The sequence below is a fragment of the Homarus americanus genome, unplaced genomic scaffold (genome assembly GCF_018991925.1).
Source record: "Homarus americanus isolate GMGI-L3 unplaced genomic scaffold, GMGI_Hamer_2.0 scaffold19318, whole genome shotgun sequence".
In the NCBI taxonomy this organism is placed as follows: domain Eukaryota; kingdom Metazoa; phylum Arthropoda; class Malacostraca; order Decapoda; family Nephropidae; genus Homarus; species Homarus americanus.
In genome coordinates, this window is record NW_024732238.1 from 4,754,267 (window position 1) to 4,761,715 (window position 7,449).

Consider the following 7,449-nt stretch of genomic DNA (forward strand, 5'->3'; position numbering starts at 1 on the left):
ACATTAGTATATCAAGCTAAAAGAATCACTATTGGGCTGCGACAGAAGGGTAATTATTTTGCAGTATATTGGAGAAGGTTAGGTGGTTGTTTCTCTCAGGTGTTTATGTGGGCGGAGTTTGTGTTGGCGGTATCTTTAGGAAGTCACTGGTAGACATAGTATCCGCCTGAATTTCGGTCATTTTATTTACTAATACTTTCATCTGCAGAAAATATTCGGTTTGGTGATTGATAAACCCGAAGGAGAAGTTATATATGATATTGGCTTTTTGATAACAGAAGCTGCGTTAGGGTCAATATTGATAACCAAAACTTAATTCCACGTTAAGTTTAGTGAAAGTAACGAACGGTAATGGTATCAGCGTGTGCAGCCGTGTGCCCTTGGTGGCGCCGGATGCCAAGCTCAGGCTAGTGAGAGCCAAGGGTGCCACGCTTGCTACCAGTCGGTCTTCGTTCGTCTTCAGAACAAGTCGCAACCATGAAGAATAAGTAAGTCACCCACAGGACTATTCTGCCTGAGATCGTTTTCCCTTACATCGAAATCAAAGTGTTGCAAAATTGGAAACATGAAGATTTTTCAGAGACCTCCATAACCAAAATCAAATGTTATGTAGCGAGACCAGCACTGACCACTGTGTGACAGTTCAGATGATGTGCCTTTCATAGTTAAACTACAGCCTAACTGGTGTCGATGTAATGACCAGTCAACAAGAACACTCAACAAGACTCCAGTGATGCCACCATTTACAGTGATGCCGTAAAAATAAAGCCACCAGGATTGCTTAACTCTGAGACCATGTCTTCCGAGGCCACTAAGTGTTGTGCCAAAAGCAGCCATTATCAAGGTTGTTGATGAGAGAGAGTGTTGTAAAATGGCTTCAGATATATTAACAGGTAACTGGGAGTCACCTAAATGGGAAAATAAGTGCGCCATTAACATCATCATCTTTCAAGTGTCTACAAAGGAGTAGTAACCCGACTTTTCGTTAATTTTCACTTGCCAGAGATTATCACGAGGAAATACAGCCACCCATTATGTGATGTTTCGGTTCTGGGCATTTGGAATTAGACATCTCGAGATAAAGTCCAAGTTTGTGTGTATGATCATGATGACCTTGAAACATATAGTGTACAGTACAGTAAAACGCCTCATCCGGGTACCGTGGCAATTATCAGGAGGCTTGTGACGTCACCTCTATATCCTAATAGGGAGGATGTTAACAGGCGTAGGTCGATTAGCTTAGTGTGAGTGTTGTGACGCGACGGAGGTAGGATAATTTAGCAGTAATAGACCATCGCCAAGGCCAGCTACTGGACACCAACCCTTGGCTATTCTTAGGCAGCCCCGCACCCTCTGACTCCCCCACGCCTTACTTCGCAGGTTTTACCCCGCTGGCACCTTTGCTTTCGCTTGTTTCCTTAGAACATTAAGTTATATACAGTATATCTATATTATAATCCTACAGAAAGATTATATATTCCATTAATTATATCGTTTTATATAACTAAAAGATTGTTATGTGGAAATCTCGCCAATGAAAATGTCGTCAGATTCAGAATATGACCACGAACTTACTGTCTTTTGTATTCCTTGTCAACTAAAAAAAATAATAATTAAATTAGGGACAACTTGCTGATGACCGACACTTAAAACATAGAAAAAAATGTGAGCTTTCAATGAATTTCAGCCTTTTAACATAGTCGACAGAGAAGCGGATACTAAACAGATTTAATTTCTTTAACACTGACCGTCATTATTGCAAGAAAGACAGATGGTAGTTACTGATGAGCTTTTAAAGATGCGACAATCTCATAATACAAGGAAGAGCGAATAACAATCAAGAATCAGTTCCCTGTAAAGTGAGTTGGTAGTTTGACTTAGATTCGCGCGGTTTTGGTTGATTACTTCAGTTGAATTTCAGGGCGGTTAGCATTAGTTGTTGCGCCACCAAGCTTCGGAGACGGGCTTATCTGGGGAGCTAAAGTGGTTTGTTACGGCAAAATGTATGATAACTTTTTACAGGAAATAGATAATCTCTCTCTGTCTCTCTCTCTCTCAACAACGCATAAAGAGCGCCAATACAATATAATAGTTTCTTAGAATAGGAAACTTTCGGTATAAGGTTTGTTAATCTATTTCACTAAAGGTGTACAGATATAGTCCAATTCCATTATATATAGCGACATCCATTCTTCCTTCGACTGTCAGCTGGACCTAATCCTCTCGAGTAAAAACGTTCGTATCAACACGTTCTCCGCATTCGTTCAACTACCAAATCGTGTCGTCCCGTACCATAGCTTCGTTTACGCATTTTCATTATAAGTTTCTCAGTTTCGGTTTGAGTTCTTGTAATTTAACCAATATATCAGCCTAATAATACGCGCTTACAGACTTTAGTTGTTGAAGCGTAGTAATATATTATAGCATTAAGATCGTATGTTAATCTAATCATTCATTTATATTATCAAACCTTGAAGAAATTTTCGAGATCTAAGCTCTCTCTCTCTCTCTCTCTCTCTCTCTCTCTCTCTCTCTCTCTCTCTCTCTCTCTCTCTCTCTCTCTCTCTCTCACTAGTTATTCTGATACTAGAAACTGATGGCGTATTGATCCCACGAGTTGATTCTAAATAAGCTGTCACAAGTTTCAAAATAAGCTGTGGCAGATCAATTGTTTTCCTTGTCAAAGTGCTATAAACGACACAGTTGGCTATACTATGCCTCTGCTGGACGCTGTTGGTGTTAAAATGTGTGTTGCTCTCTCAGTTAAGACGATACCTTGGGATTAAATAGTCTTGGTTTCTGTGTTTTGACTGAAATAGAAATAGTATGGCTGAATAATAGATGGTAAGTGAACAATAACAACAACAACAGTATTGTCTTGACTGAGCCTTTCGGATGCTACAGATCTGTTAGTTGGTATTCGATGCTGTAGTTGGTATTCGATGCTGTAGTTGGTATTTGATATTTTGTTAGTTGGTATTCGATGTTCTGTCCATTAAGATCCGATCGCCCTTCAGCTGCTGGGAGTTGATGCTCTGTCCTCTAAAACATAACTCAGCGTCAGATAAACCCTTGACGTTTATAGTCGCCTTGCTCTTCCTATCTAATCTAAACTCCGAAACGCTTATAAACAAAGGAGGCTCATATTACCATGAGTTATTAATTTATAAGCCAGATTATTTTCTCAATATCTCAACTGTATTTATTGATATCGTAACCCACGATCATCTTACCAACGTATATAGAACTGTCTTTTGTGGACGAGTTTAAAGGGACAACAAGTCAACAACAATTCTCCTCGCGATTTGTACACGTGAAAATATTTGCACTACACGACTTGAGAATCTGCCAAAGTATTCCTGAATCGCACGACAGCTCTTCTTATTTTAAAACATTTTGTGAATTGTGGGTTTCAATTGCTTACATGCAGCTGTTTTGGTGTGTAAGTTTCTCCCTTTTCACACACACACACAATAAGGAAATTTATTATCCGAATGTAACTTAATCTAATCCAACCTAATGCTAACTTAACCGACCCAAACTAACCTCATTTAACGCCGCCCAAACTTAAACTAACTTAACCTAATCTAACCTGACTTAAAACTAAACTTAATTTAACCTATTGCAACCTCTCCTAACCTAATCTGATCCAAATTAACCAAATCTAACCCCCAACGCTAACCTAACCAAACCTAATTTAACCTAACACTTACCTAAACTAATGTAAAACCTATGATTGGGATAAATGACACTTGTGGTATTATTTAATATACGTTATTGACATACATTATTAACTAGCAGGCTTTATGTTTTTGTTTGTCCATCTCGCTCATTTCTTCCCCACGCTGGAGTGAATTATAATCCTTCCCTTCGCTGTAGCTGCCAGGAATGTATGGTCTTCACCCCTTGCCAAACACAGGCGTGAACTCATACAGTTTAAACGGGGAACAAAACAAACAACACCGCGGTTTTGTCTGCCAGAACGAGTGACACATGACGTCCACAAGCTGCTTCCGGATAGCTTGTCAAATATCAACAAATATGAATATCAGGGGTTGCTGTCTGGTATTTGGATAGTCTTATACTTAGTTAGAGATATATAATAGTTTAACTTTATAGTATCAGCGATAAGTGACGAATGAAGAGAAAGGAGGAGGAAGAAAACGCTAAGGGGCCAAAATAAAATGGTGGGCAGGAGCCAGAAGAGGCGCGCTCCATATTTAGGCCAGAGACCTGTCTGTGTCCGAACCCCTTCCTTAGCCTGGGTTACACCACCTCGACCGCCCAGCTGATCTTTGCATATTTTATAAAACACTACAACTAAAATATTGACGTTCACATAAATTAATGGTGAACACAGAGAAGACTAAATTCTGGGAATGTATGATATTAGACTGCCGATCAGTGGTGAAGAGGATAAAAGAAAATAGTCTCTCTTGTGGATTGCAACAAAGATGTAAACGGAAAGAAGTTAGATGTAAAAATAATATTAAAAAATCTGAGGTTACAGAACTTGTACACTATTCTGGTTAATATGACAAAGGAAACTTGTGATATGATATTTCAAAAGATATTACTGAGAATACCAGCTTAGTTTGTTCTGTATTTTGGCTGTATTTATGGCTGCTACTTCTTCATTGATCTAAAAACTGTAATAACACTTGTCTTATAAGACCCGCCATAACATAACCCGCCATGATCTAAATTTCAAAAGATTCAAAAGGCAAATTTTTCTCGTAACTGGAGATGTAAGAACTCTTCTGACTGGCCCACTTAAGCTCAAACCCAAAAATATAATCCAAAATAGGATAAAAATTTTACCAATATTCTACCTTAGCTTACTACGTTCACTTAAAATCCATTATTTGTGAAAAAGACATTGATTTTTTCACTTATATCCGACATCTAACGATCTTTTCATATTAATAGTGATTAACAAACTCTTTTCCGCGTATCTTAGGGCGACGGAAGCTCATCTTGATATGTCACTTAGATAATTACAAAAATAGTAAATAGGGGCCTCGGTTTTTAAGCAGTTTACGAGGCCATCACCGGCACATCGACTCGACGATCAAAGGACTGTGGCAGTTTAAACCGAACTCATCGGCAGTGCTGGCAAGAGATCGTGGAACGTTCGTCTGGCGTTCATCTCCATAACATCCCACTACAGGATGGAAGGGACGTCGGATATTCCCGATAGCTTGTGCTGGCATTAACGTGCGTTCATGGTGGTAGAGACGAACATGCGTTAACCAGCGGTAGTCTATGAATTTGGCAGCTTGACGACCTACGCACTATAGATGGTCTCTCATACTCATTATTTATTACCATAGTGTATAATAATGTTTAGTGCGCTACATGAGTATCATAATGAAGCGTAAAAGTCGTAATCAGCAAAGAGGTACAGTTGTGTATATCGCGATAAATACTGTACTTGGACATCAGGCACCCCTTGGAAAATTTGGATATACATTACTGTACGCAATTTCAACTTTTGTACTTTTATCCTCTTCGCCACTGATCGGCTCGTTAGCCGCTTGGGCGGTCGGTTACATCTCTTGTTTCGCACTGTTGGCAAGTACTGGACATACACTGGCTCCTGAATGTATCTAAACCTGCTCCAGTGTTGGTCAAGTATTGGTCTTGAAAGAGCTCCTCCCACTCGGTGCTATCACAACACGCAGTTTCCAAGAGTTCACAATTCTCACTCCTAAAAAGTTTGCCCTCACAGTTTTCTGTACTTGTGGCTTCTTCAACCTTGAACTGTGACCCCTTGTGGGGCGGGCGTCCGCCAGCTCCAGGTGTGGACATTCGACTGGGTGGTGTTCTCTGAGATGTTTATAAACTTCACTTGTCCGTCTCTAGTATAAGCTAGGCAGTTGCAGGCGTTCTACTCTGAGTAACTGAGGTGCGGTAGTGCAGGCACGAGTCTGGTGACCTTCCTTTGGACATTTTCAATCAATTAACAGTGTCTTGCACATCTCGGGGACCAGACTGGGTGACAGTACTGTACTCCAAACGAGTGAGGTGCTTCCCCGTCTAGAGTACTGTCTGTACTAGGACATCAGGCGCACCTTGGAAAATTTGTATGTACTCTACAAAATTTCAACAATTTGAATCTTAATCTTATCTAAAGTTAAGCATTTTAAGGGTAAGTTAAAATGAAATAGCAGATGCTATACCATTTTGCCTTTCTCTAGTGGTTTCAGAAATAAGCTCTAAGATAATATGTAGAATTAGTGAGGGTGTGTATTTGAAGGGGAAACTTGAATATTATATTTTACAGGGCGTTGTTGTCGCTGCTTTTGGCTATGATGGTGCTCTTCGCGCGCACCTCGGCCTGGGACCTCTTTGGTGCCGGCGATGACGATGACGAGTGAGTATTTTACTTGTGTTCCTAAGACTAGTTTGTGAAAGTGGGGGGGGGGGGGCATAACATGATAGCTCCATCTGTGAGGAAGCACTGTCAAGGGTCCTGACTTTGAAGGGGGTCACTATGTCAGACCAGAGATCTAACTTTCAGCTTACCACCAATAACTTATTCTAATGCTTTTTATTGATAGTAAATTCTCCAGTTAATTATTATTATTGTTTATGAATATTACAGCTGAAATATCTAGCTGCCTTGTTTGCTGTCACATTGTAACCAGTGAATGTTTCCTTTCTTTACAGCGATGACGATGATGATGATGATGATGACTTTGATGATGATGATGATGATGATGATGATGATGATGATGATGATGATGATGATGATGACGACGACGACGACGACGACGCGACGACGACGACGACGATGATGATGATGATGATGATGATGATGATGATGGTGATGATGATGACGACGACGACGATGATGATGACGACGATGATGATGATGATGATGATGATGACGATGATGATGACGACGATGATGACGATGATGATGATGACGACGATGATGACGACGATGATGATGACGATGATGATGATGACGATGATGATGATGACGATGATGATGATGACGATGATGATGACGATGATGACGATGACGAGTAACCTCAAAATAATTTTTAATAAGCCACGTCCTTCTCGGGTACTGCAGTATCTGTATTTTTACTTAATACAGTGAAAGTACAAATATGAGGGGAGGGAAGACTAAAAATATATTATTATTATAAAACTAACCCTTTATTATTTCGTCATATCTCGTCCGTTGTTGTTTTGGTATCGTCCGTCATTCGTCCCCAACTAACGTCTTGAAGGCAATTCACAAGTGCCCACATCATAGCCTCATCTATTTACAAATCTCATCAATTCGTTCAACATCGAGTGGAAATTCACAACTGCACTATCAAAGCCAAACACGTCGTCTGAATTCTTTTGAGACTGGTGACTTGTCTTAATTCACTCATAATATGTTTTTTGTCGTAAGATAGAAAGAAAGAAATCAAGGGAATGAAACTGGAG

General features: G+C 39.9%; 1 long non-coding RNA gene across 1 annotated transcript; it reads left to right on the top strand.

The window, feature by feature from the left end:
* The first annotated feature begins 381 nt into the window (after positions 1-381).
* LOC121868352 lies at positions 382-6,731 on the top strand. The gene is made up of 3 exons (XR_006089381.1): positions 382-488; positions 6,287-6,376; positions 6,673-6,731. It is a non-coding gene; the product is annotated as an uncharacterized LOC121868352 (long non-coding RNA).
* The last annotated feature ends 718 nt before the right edge of the window (positions 6,732-7,449 follow it).